The sequence below is a fragment of the Pan paniscus genome, chromosome 11 (assembly GCF_029289425.2).
Source record: "Pan paniscus chromosome 11, NHGRI_mPanPan1-v2.0_pri, whole genome shotgun sequence".
NCBI lineage: Eukaryota > Metazoa > Chordata > Mammalia > Primates > Hominidae > Pan > Pan paniscus.
In genome coordinates this window covers 27,796,085-27,807,701 of record NC_073260.2, presented here as the reverse complement: position 1 = coordinate 27,807,701, position 11,617 = coordinate 27,796,085, and the positions used below count along the sequence as shown (strand labels likewise).

The following is an 11,617-nucleotide window of genomic DNA, read 5'->3' as shown; positions in this document are numbered from 1 at the left end:
GGTGAGTAGGACCTGCTGATTTGGATTACTTACCTGGATTTATAACCAGATGGATGAGTGGCGCTTAGGAGGAACTTTTTAGCAACTCTCAGTGGTGTCCTAATTTTTTCATTCAAAAGAATCTGAAAACAAGCCTGGGCAATATAATGAGACCCCATCTCTACTAAACTTAAAAAAAAATGAGTGGGGCATGGTGGTGCATGCCTGTAGTCACAGGTACTCAGGAGGCTGAAGCAGGAGGATTGCTTGAACCCAGGAGTTGGAGGCTGCAGAAAGCTATGATCACACCACTGTACCTCAGCCCAGGTGACAGAGTAAGACTCTGTCTCTAAAATAATAATAATTTTATATATATGTATATATATATATATATATATTTTTTTTTGAGACAGGGCCTCACTCTGTCGCCTAGGCTGGTGTACAGTGGCATGATCTCAGCTCACTGCAACCTCTGCCTCCCAGGTTCAAATAATTCTCCAGCCTCAGCCTCCTGAGTAGCTGGGACCACAGGTGCGCACCACCAAGCCCAGCTAATTTTTGTATTTTTAGTAGAGATGTGGTCTTGCCATGTTGCCCAGGCTGGTCTTGAACTCCCGAGCTCAAAGTGATCCACCTGCCTCTGCCTCCCAAAGGGCTGGGATTACAGGTGTGAGCCACTGCACCCAGCCTAACAATAATAATTGTGTTTTTTTGTTTTTTGTTTTTTGAGATGGAGTCTTACTCTGTTGCCCAGGCTGGAGTGCAGTGGCGCGATCTTGGCTCACTACAAGCTCCACTTACCGGATTCATGCCATTCTCCTGCCTCAGCCTCTCGAGTAGCTGGGACTACAGGTGCCCGCCACCTCGCCTGGCTAATTTTTTTGTATTTTTGGTAGAGACGGGGTTTCACCGTATTAGCCAGGATGGTCTCGATCTCCTGACCTCGTGATCCACCCGCCTCGGCCTCCCAAAGTGCTGGGATTACAGGCGTGAGACACCGCACCCGGCCAATAATTTTTAAATATTTATATGAGAGGCAGAGAAATTTTGTAGGAAAGGAATGCTTTGTATGGAAGAGAGTTAAGATGCACAAAGACAGTAAGTGGTTCAAGATCAAGGGGAAAAGTGAGTGCTCAGCTCAGTGTTGGTTACTTTTATCTTACTTCAGCCCAGACTCTTGGGCTCATGCCCAAGTTCCAGCTCAGGGGGACACCAACAAAGAAAAAAGTAAGAACTTAAACAAGTGGCTTCATTAAACTCTCTGTGACATACTGAGTAGCTTTGTTACATAGATGGGAGATGGCACCAGTGACTTCGACCCTATCGGAGACATTGGGATTCATCAATCTAATTACTCATGTGGAGGGTGCCCAAGGATACCTTATGTTTGGAGAGTCACTGGAAGGGCTCACGGGACCCAGAATATAGTTGTATTCATGGCTAAGGTTTATTACGGCAATGTAATGAGGAGGGAGAAAGACTCAGGTGGAGCCTGGGGAAATCCATGGGCAGGCATCCTACTGCCCCCTCCCTCCACGAGGAATTGCACAGTGCACTCTTTCTTCAGCAATGAAAATATATTTCCCCAGCAATAAGCATTCAATGTTTCTGCTTATTAGAGGGAAACCCATTAGAGTCTCAACATCCAAAGTTTTACTAGGGTCTAGTCACATAAGGCACCCTCTGCCTAGCATGTACCAAAATTCCAGACCCCCCAGAGGAAGGCAGGTGTTCAGCATAAACCACACTGTTTGTACAGTCTAGGCAGAATGGACCACCCTTGTCAGTTAGGGAATGGTGGGGACACGCTTCAAATCCAAGTTCCCAGACACCAGCCCAAGGCCAACGTCGCAATCAGGCTTGCTATGTTAACTCTTCTGTACATCAGTAAAACCTCTAGCAATAGTGAAGTCATTAAGAGAAATTTCGTCCTGGAAATTTTCCACCAGAATTTCTAATGTTGTATGGTGTATGCACAGAAGTTAGGATTAAATATGTTAAAGCTTGGCAGCTCTTCTAACTGGTCTATATTCAAGAAATATATTCAAGGCAGGGCAAAGGAAAAAGAATATAGCCAATTGCAAATGAGGAGGTAATTGGTTCTTTGACCATTTGTCCCTGAAGCACAGCTGCAGATTAACACTTCCTTGTGGGTCATTCTCATCTCAGGAGGACAGCTGATGTACATAGACACACAGGGAGGTGGGCACTGAGGGTGGGCTGTAAACCTGGCACAACCTAGCTATGATATCCACTGTGACATCTAACCGGCTAGTAGAATGATGCCAAGGAATGGAAGTAATGCAAGCTGACAGAGGTTTGGGCCCAGGAATTTCCTCCCACAGTAGAGGAACATGGTAGAGACAGACGTAGTTACAGAACCAGAGCTGTGGGTCAAAAGAAGGTTCGAAGATGAATATTTCTGGCAGAAAGCTAACAGTAACTATTTTGAATTTACCAGGCACCTCCCTAAGGAAAATTGCTTTCAGAAAACACTGGAGCAAGAGAATACATAGAAGATAGTTTATACTCCTGCATCCTCCAACCTAGAATTCTAAAAGAAAAAAAAAGAGTCCCTAAAAAAAGAAAGAAGCTGAGGACCTAGGACAAATTGAACAGAGCAATGCAGCCTGGGCTGCAAATAGCCGGATACTAAAACTACGATTTTTGCAGAGCTATCTCGGGGGTGGAAGAACCTGAACTACAGGTTAAATGTGCCAGGTGATGTTCTGGAATAGAAACTCAAGGAGAATGAGAGTCAGATCATGCAGTGTTTGGGGTGAGACTGTATGAAATGAGTGCCAGAAGCTATAACACTTGTGTGCTTAAATGCCAATTTTGGAGTAAGATTTTGTCAGGGTAGAATCTGCTGTGGAAGCATGAGCTGAGCTTCCCACCTTCCCCATCCAACAATGAATTAATCCAGTGAGACACTATCTTTTCTCCATCAATCTGTATGCTTGATCCTGAATATGAGGACAATGGTAAAATTGCACAATGTGAGTTACAATTCTCTTGTGCTCTTTGGATGATGTTTTTCAACTTTAGTTTTTTAGTTTTTTTTTTTTTTTGCAGAGTTTCAGAGAGAAAGAGGCGTTTGTATTGATTCAAGAGGATTGAATCAGGTGGATTTTCCATTTAGAAAGCAAAAGGTAAGAAAAAAAATAGAAACAATACCTTTGTGCCAAGAGAAAAGCAAATGGGAAAGTTAGATATAGAATTGTTATCAATATGTCTTCTTTTTCAGTACAAAATACCTTGAAAACTTAGTTAATCTTGTACATTCAACAGAGTATGTTCTGGAATATTCTATTCACATGTTTCAGGAAGACTAACCTTTCTCTTTCTATTCCGTAGAAAATCAAGACTTCAGCATTGTGTTTAAAATGATGAAGGTAGCCGGGGGCGGTGGCTCATACCTGTAATCCCAGCACTTTGGGAGGCTGAGGTGGGCGAATCACGAGGTCAAGAGATCGAGACTATCCTGGCCAACATGGTGAAACCCCGTTTCTACTAAAAATACAAAAATTAGCTGGGCATGGTGGCATGCACCTGTAGTCCCAGCTACTTGGGAGGCTGAGGCAGGAGAATCGCTTGAACCCAGGAGGTGGAGGTTGCAGTGAGCTGAGATCGTGCCACTGCACTTCAGTCTGGCAACAGAGCGAGACTCTGTCTCAAAAAAAAAAAAAAAGATTAAGCCATCAACACGATTTTATTTTATTTGCATAGCCTTCAAATAGGAAAGTCTAGGTTCATAATTAGATACCTTTTCCTGTCTGGCAAGAGACCTTGTACAGTTTATATACTGGTGAACTAAATTATACAAAACCTGAGAAACCATGGTCAGAGATGATTGCGCGCGCGCGTGTGCACACACACACACACAGAGTTGTTGTTGATGTTGTTTTGAGATAGAGTCTTGCTCTGTTGCCCTGGCTGGAGTGCAATGGGGTGACTTTGGCTCACTGCAACCTCAACCTCCTGGCTCAAGTCATCCTCCCACCTCAGCCTCCGAGTAGCTGAGGTTACAGGTACGTGCCACCACACCCAGCTAATTTTTTTGTATTTTTTGTAGAGATGGGTTTTCATCATGTTGCTCAGGCTGGTCTTGAATTTCTAGGCTCAAGTGATCCACCATTGAGTGCTGGCCATGTATGCAGTAGCATCAGTACTTGTAGTAGCAGCAACAGTGATCCTAATAGGGGTATGGGTGGCATCACTAAGTTTCTTGGTAAATGCAGCCACAGAAAACATACCAGAGTATAGAGGAGCAGATGCTGGGTACCCAAGACAACCTAGAGATAGAACACAAAGCTTTACTGGCAGCTGCAGGCCTCATGGAGCAGACTGGGACAGTTAGAAGCATGCTTTTTTTTTTTTTTTGAGACGGAGTCTCGCTCAGTCGTCTGGGCTGGAGTACAGTGGCGCGATATTGGCTCACTGCAACCTCCGCCTCCCAGGTTCAAACAATTCTCCAGCCTCAGCCTCCCAAGTAGCTGGGATTACAGGCATGAGCCACCACGCCTGGCTAATTTTCGTATTTTTAGTAGAGACAGGGTTTCACCATGTTGGCCAGGCTGGTCTCGAACTTCTGACCTCAGGTGATCCACCTGCCTCGGCCTCCCAAAGTGCTGGGATTACAGGCGTGAGCCACTGCGCCCAGCCATAGAAGAATGCTTTTATTGTTATTATGTTGACCTCATTTGCAACTCTAGATTGGTGTGGCCTGGTAACACATATATAGTGCCAGAATAAACATCTTTGTGCATACATCCTTTTCCATATTTTGAATTATTTCCTTAAGACAGGAAAGTATTGAGTCAAAGGGTATAAATACTTTCTGGGAGTTGAAACAATACCTGGGCTCTTCTAGTCTAGGTATTACAATCACCAAATTGCTTTACAAAAAGTTGTCTCAATTAGGAATTTATGCAGCCCTGAGAAAAGTGTCAGCTGTCCTCTTCGATCGGTCTTGCTAAAATTGGCTATTGCAAGTTTTAGAATCATTGCTAATTTTGTCAGGCAAATGATAATTTGTGGTTAATGTTTGCATTCCTGTGATTACTCATCAAATTAAGTCTTTCCATTTATCCTGACTGGTTTGATTTCCTTTTCTGAGAATGTCCATTCAAGATCATTACTATTTAAAATGACTTTGTTTTGTTTTGTTTTGTTTTAAAGAGTCTTGCTCTGTCACCCAGGTTGGAGTGCAGTGGCGTGATCTCGGCTTACTGCAACCTCTGCCTCCCGGGTTCAAGTGATTCTCCTGCCTCAACCTCCCTACTAGCTGGGATTACAGGTGCCCGCCACCATGCCCAGCTAATTTTTGTATTTTTAGTAGAGATGGGGTTTCACCATGTTGGCCAGGCTGGTCTGGAACTCCTGACCTCAAGTGATCCGCCCACTTCGGCCTCCCAAAGTGCTGGGATTATAGGCGTGACTCACTGCACCTGGCCTAAAATGATTTTAATTATACCTTTTAATTTTTAAAATAACGTATATAAATATTTATGTAAAATATACTAATTCTTTGTCAAATTTACTATATCTATTCCCAAATTTGTCATTTTTTTCTTGAATATTATGAGTTTTAATGCATACCCTTAAATTTCATGTAATCAACTTCATGAAAAATTTCCTTTTTTTTTTTTTTTTTTTTGAGATGGAGTCTTGCTCTGTTGCCCAGGCTGGAGTGCAGTGGCGCGATCTTGGCTCACTGCAAGCTCCACCTCCCGGGTTCAAGTGATTCTCCTGCCTCAGCCTCCCGAGTAGCTGGGACTACAGGCGCTCACCACCACACCTGGCTAATTTTTTGTATTTTTAGCAAAGACAGGGTTTCACCGTATTGCCCAGGATGGTGTCAAATTCCTGAGCTCAGGCGATCTGCCTGCCTCAGCCTTCCAAAGTGCTGGGATTACAGGTGTGAGCCACCACGCCCAGCTCATTTCTTAATTTAAAAAGCCTTCTCTGCATCAACAATTTTGTTGAGTATTCACATCTCACATCTTTATTCTTCTAGTTTGTGCTTCATTTTGTTTCAGTGGGACACAGTGGTGCGAAGCTGGAACTCTGAGCCAGGCAGACCTGCCTGGAGATTATGCTAATTAGCAGATGGATATCTCCTTGAGCTTCCCATATAAAACTTTATCATAGAGAATATTTCTGAAATGCCTGTTTACCCAACTTCACAGATTATTTAGACAAAAAGTGAATAGGTGTACACTGGAGATCTTCATCTGCAAATGTTTTTCCTCCCTGACAGAACCAACTGCCAGGTTTTAAAAAGTAGGTTTAGCTTGCTCGAAAGTCCCCTTTGAGGATCACGTGAGCCCAGGGGTTTGAGACCAGCCTGGGCAAGATAACGAGACCCTAGTTCTACAAAAAACATACAAAAATTAGCCAGAGATGATGACATGAGCCCGTAGTTCCAGCTACTCAGGAGGCTGAGGTGGGAGAGTTGCTTGAGCCTGGGAGGTTGAGGCTGCAGTAAGCCATGATCCTGCCTCTGCACTTCAGCCTGGACATTAGAGGGAGATCCTGTCTCAAAAAAAAAAAAAAAAAAAATCCCTTTCACATCCATCCTTATAGGAAGTATGCCAGGGGAACAGGTATTGGAGCTTTTTTTAGTTTTCCCCGTTTGGCTATGCAACCAATCATACAGATTTATTTTCCTTTCTTGGGTTCTTGGTTTTAAAAAGGTGCTTCATTCATGAATTCTGAGGATAGCTAGGGAAAATTTAAACCATTATAAACTGGGGAATTTAGCTTTTAGACATCTCCAACAGGCTGTGCAGAAGTGGGTAGCATCCTCTGGTGGACAATTTTGGAACCAGTATGGTCTCTGATGGGTGCACTGGAACCAGTTGGGGAGATACAGATCCAGGGTGAATCCTCTCCAAAATCTCTCGTCAGCATTTTTCTGTGGCTCTCTGATGGTCAGCAAGTAAACGGCTGCTTTGTATCCCTGATGACCTAGCAGGTCCAGTATTAAACCCACTATGAGTGGTTTGTGTGAGCCGTGTGAGTTTTCTGCTTGCCCCAAATAAGAATGCCAGAGGAATGGGAGAATTGTAAAATGAGTTTCTCCACAAAAGTGACTGAGTGGGCTGAACAGTAAAGGGCAGTGGATGTGGAAAAAAAAAAAAAGGGAGTGAATACAGGCAGAATCCACCCATCCAGCTGCCACCAACCTGGTGACAAAGTAACTGACTCAAGCTGCATTAGTGTCCTAGGGCTGTTGTAACAAACAAAGTACCACACACTAGATGGCTTAAAGCAGCTAGAAATTTATTTTCTCACAGTTCTGGGGGTGGGAAGTCTAAAATCAAGGTATTAGCAGGGTTGGATCCTTCTGGGGCCTCTGAGGGAGGAGGGGTTCCACGCCTCTCCCCAGGCTCCTGGTGGTTGCCAGCAATCCTTGGCATTCTCCGGTTTGTGGTAGCATAACCCCAGCCTCTGCCTCTGTCTTCTGTGGTCATCTTCTCTTGTGCCTCTGTTTTCTCTTCTTTTGATGACATGAGGCCGGGCGGTGGCTCACGCCTGTAAACCCAGCACTTCGGGAGGCCGAGGCAGGCGAATCACCTGAGGTCAGGAGTTTGAGACCAGCCTGGCCAACATGGTAAAACCCCGTCTCCACTGAAAATACAAACATTAGCCGGTGTGGTGGTGCATGCCTGTAATCCCAATTAGTCAGGAGCCTGAGGCAGAATGATCACTTGAACCCAGGAGGCGGAGGTTGCACTGAGCAGAGATTGCACCACTGCACTCCGGCCTGGGCAACACAGCAAGACTTGTCTAAAAAAAAAAAAAAAAGACACCGTCATTGGATTAGGGTCCACCCTAAGCCAGAGTGACTTCACTAATTACATTTACAAAGACCCTATTTCCAAATAAGGTCACATTCACAGGCACCAGGATTTAGGACTTGAACATATATTTTTGGGGGGACATAATTCAACCCACAAAAAGAGCCATCCCCAATGTGGCAGCAAATAAACTGGTGCTGAACAGGGAAACCTGCACATCGATCTGTTTGCTTTGAGAAGAAAATATCCCTTTCTTTTTCCACGTTTGTAGTGTCCTTCAAGTACCCTCTACTGGCAGAGTTTAACATCCAGCCAGCTGGCAAAGGGGAATGGACTTTGCATCGTTCCCTAGGGCAAGGAAGGATGGGTTCAAAGCTCAGAGGCAATAAATTAATAACTGCCATATCAGGGGACCAAAGTTCTCTCTGCTTTGAAGTGAGCTTCAGCTAGCCTCATTTGATCTTCTTAATTTTATTTTATTGTGGTCACAACACTTAACATGAGATCTACCCTCCGAACACATTTATTTTTTTTCTTTTCTATGGCTGAAATAGAACTCGTTGTTGTTGTTGTTGTTGTTTGAGACAGTGTTTTGCTCTGTCGCGGAGGCTGGAGTTCCCTGGTGCAAACTTAGCTCACTGCAACCTCCACCTCTCGGGTTCAAGCGATTCTCCCACCTCAGCCTTTCGGATAGCTGGGATTACAGGCGCCCACCACCACGCCCAGCTAATTTTTGTATTTTTAGTGGAGATGGGGTTTCACCATGTTGGCCAGGCTGGTCTCGAACTCCTGATCTCAAGTGATCTGCCTGCCTCGGCCTCCCAAAGTGCTGGGAGTTGTTTTGAGACCAGGTCTCACTTTGTCACTCAAGCTGGAGTGCAGTGGCCTAATCATATCTCTGCAGCTTCAAACTCCCAGGATTAAGCAATCCTCCCACCTCGGCCTCCCAAGCAGTTGGGACTACAGGTGCAAGCCAGTGCACCCAGTAAATTTTAAAATTTATTGTAGAGGCCGGGCGCGGTGGCTCATGCCTGTAATCCCAGCAGGCACATCCATTCAAACCATAGCACTCAGGGGTTTGAACTCTAATCTAATCTGAGGGGAAAGTTGAGTAAAAGTTACATCGCCAAATTTGCAATATGGGAAATTTCCTCTATCTGAAGGCAGCGTGGGAACTTCTTCAATTTGGGAAGAAGAGCCCTGAACAAGTAGCAGTGAGCATCTATAAGAGGAGCTTGCATGGAGGAAATGGACTGGGTAAGCTGCATATCTGAAAGGCCTCACGGGAGGCAAGGGTCAATGAGAATCCTCAAAGGTTTCAAATTTGGAAACGACATGATCCAGTGTGGAGATTGTTGGCATCTACAACACAACATGTTTCAAGCAAATGCCCCATTCTACTCCATAAGTCTGCTTTACTTCTGTGTTCCCTGTTTCCAGAGTGGTACCTGGTTGCCTAAACTGGGAACCTGGGCATTATCATGACTCACTCATCTCCTTCACTCTTCCAGAACCAACGACTAAATACTGTCCATTTTGCTGCATAAATATATTTTAACTTTTTTCTATTTCTTTTCCTTTCCCAGAGCCACTACCTAGAAATAGACCTGTAGCATCTGTTACTTGGACTTTTTTTTTTTTTCCTTTGAGACAGAGTCTTGCTCTGTCACCCAGGCTGGAGTGCAATGGTGTGATCTCGGCTCACTGCAACCTCCGCCTCCTGGGTTCAAGCAATTCTCCCAGGCTCAGCCTCCTGAGTAGCTGGGATTACAGGTGCCTGCCACCATGCCTGGCTAATTTTTGTGTTTTTAGTAGAGATGGGGTTTCACCATGTTGGCTAGGCTGGTCTTGAACTCCTGACCTCAGATGATCCACCCACTTCGGCCTCCCAAAGTGCTGGGATTACAGGCTACTTGGACTCATAACTGTCTCCTAATGGTCTTCCTGATACATCCCAACTCATTTTCCCAGGCAGAGTAATGGTTCTGAAATGTCAATCCGAAGGTGTCACTTTTTGCTCAAAGACCCCATATTGGCCTTTCCATTGGTCTTAAGATAAGGAACAACTTCTTTGACATGGGATAAAATGACCCTTTGCAACTTGGCTTTCTCCAGTTTCATCTCCTACACTCCTTACCTCTACTCCTAGTCATATAGGTTGTCTTTCATTTTTTGAAAAGCTTTATTATTATTTTTTTCTTGCCCATGGCTCGTTTCTCTTCTTGGTACTTATTTCACACTCCCTTGTCCCCAAACTCCTCTCTAACTCACATCCTTCAAGCCATTCTCTATTCGTCCTCCAAAGTCAGTTTAGCTGTCAGCTCCTACTGGAACTGATGCTTGTAATTGATCCCGATCCTAATAATTTCAGGAGACCCTCCCATGTGTTTCCATTCATTTTATCTTTCTCATTATATATATATAAGCATATATATAAGGCATATATAAGCATATATAAACATATATGAGATACAAATGTAAATAAGCATATATGATACACAAAATTGTTATTATATATATAACTTTTGTATCTCATTACATATACATGTATCTCTCTCATTACATATATAACTGTATATGTTGCTATATAGTCCCATGCAATATTTAGTGGGCTGAGGTGAAAAATAGACACATATATGTTATATATGTAATGACAGAGACATATATATGTAATGAGATTATATATATTATATATGTAATGAGGGAGATATATGTAATGAGAGATATATATTATATTTATTCAATGAGAAATACAAAATTATAATGTATATTCATTATGTATTATAAGTATATAATGCTATGTATCAGTATTCGATTTCACTTTATTAAAATAGTTGATTATATCTGAACGTTTATTTATTTGTTACTGATTGTCATCCTCCATCAGAATATATGCTCTCTGAAGTTGAGCTTCTTGTTTACTTTGCTCACCACTGTATCCCCAGTGCCTAAGTAACAGTGCCCAGCTCAGAGTAGAGACTCAATAAACATTTACCAGATGAATGATAGAAACAGATTTTTTGAGGCAAAGTTTTTCATGTTGCCATATAGTCCCATGCAATATTTTGGACATACTTATACTAAAAAATTATTATCTGAAATTCAAATGTAGGCCGGGCACGGTGGCTCACGCCTGTAATCCTAGCATTTTGGAAGGATCGCTTGATCCTTCCAGCAGGTTGTCCCGGGAACGCGTAGCCCAAGGTGGACGCACAGACCCGCGTACAGAGATTTTTTATTGTCATGACTGGGGGTGGTGGCACTACTGGCATTTAGTGTGGAGAGGCCAGGGATGCTGCTAATCATCTTACAATGCAAAGGGCAGCCCCTCAAAGGCAAAGCATTATCTGGTCTAAAATGTCAATAGCGTGGAGGCTGAGAAAAACTGAACTAGATGGCTATGAACTTTCAGGGTCCCTACCTAGTACACAGGCAGCGCCTAGAATTGCTAAGTTCATCTTCCGTTTGGAAAGGCAGCATGGGGTTAGTGAGAGGAAGGCGTCCGGGGCTGGCGGCTGGCTTTAAAGGCCTACGTGCAAATCTTCTTGACGCTGATAACGGGATGCGAGAGAGCCAGGTAGGTTACCTATTGCAGCAGGTCAAGTGATGATGTCGAAAAGGATGCGTGTGCCGAGCACTGTGGAAGGTAAAGCGCTCCGCACACCCCGCCTAAGTGCGCCCGGGACAGAGCCATCCCCCAGGTGCTACCAAACACAAATCCTCCAGCTGCTGGGACCGGGAAGGTGTTCAGTGACACACCGGAAGCAGCCTAGTGGCTGAGGCGTCCTTCTCCCTACCAACGGGTTGCGAAGGAAGTAGTTGCTGTAGCCGCG

General features: G+C 44.0%; 1 long non-coding RNA gene across 1 annotated transcript; it reads right to left on the bottom strand.

The window, feature by feature from the left end:
* Positions 1–7,249: 7,249 nt before the first annotated feature.
* LOC129392984 (uncharacterized) lies at positions 7,250–11,596 on the bottom strand. The gene is made up of 2 exons (XR_004673421.3): positions 11,371–11,596; positions 7,250–7,773 (listed from the first exon to the last, which is right to left on the bottom strand). It is a non-coding gene; the product is annotated as an uncharacterized LOC129392984 (long non-coding RNA).
* Between the last annotated feature and the right edge of the window lie 21 nt (positions 11,597–11,617).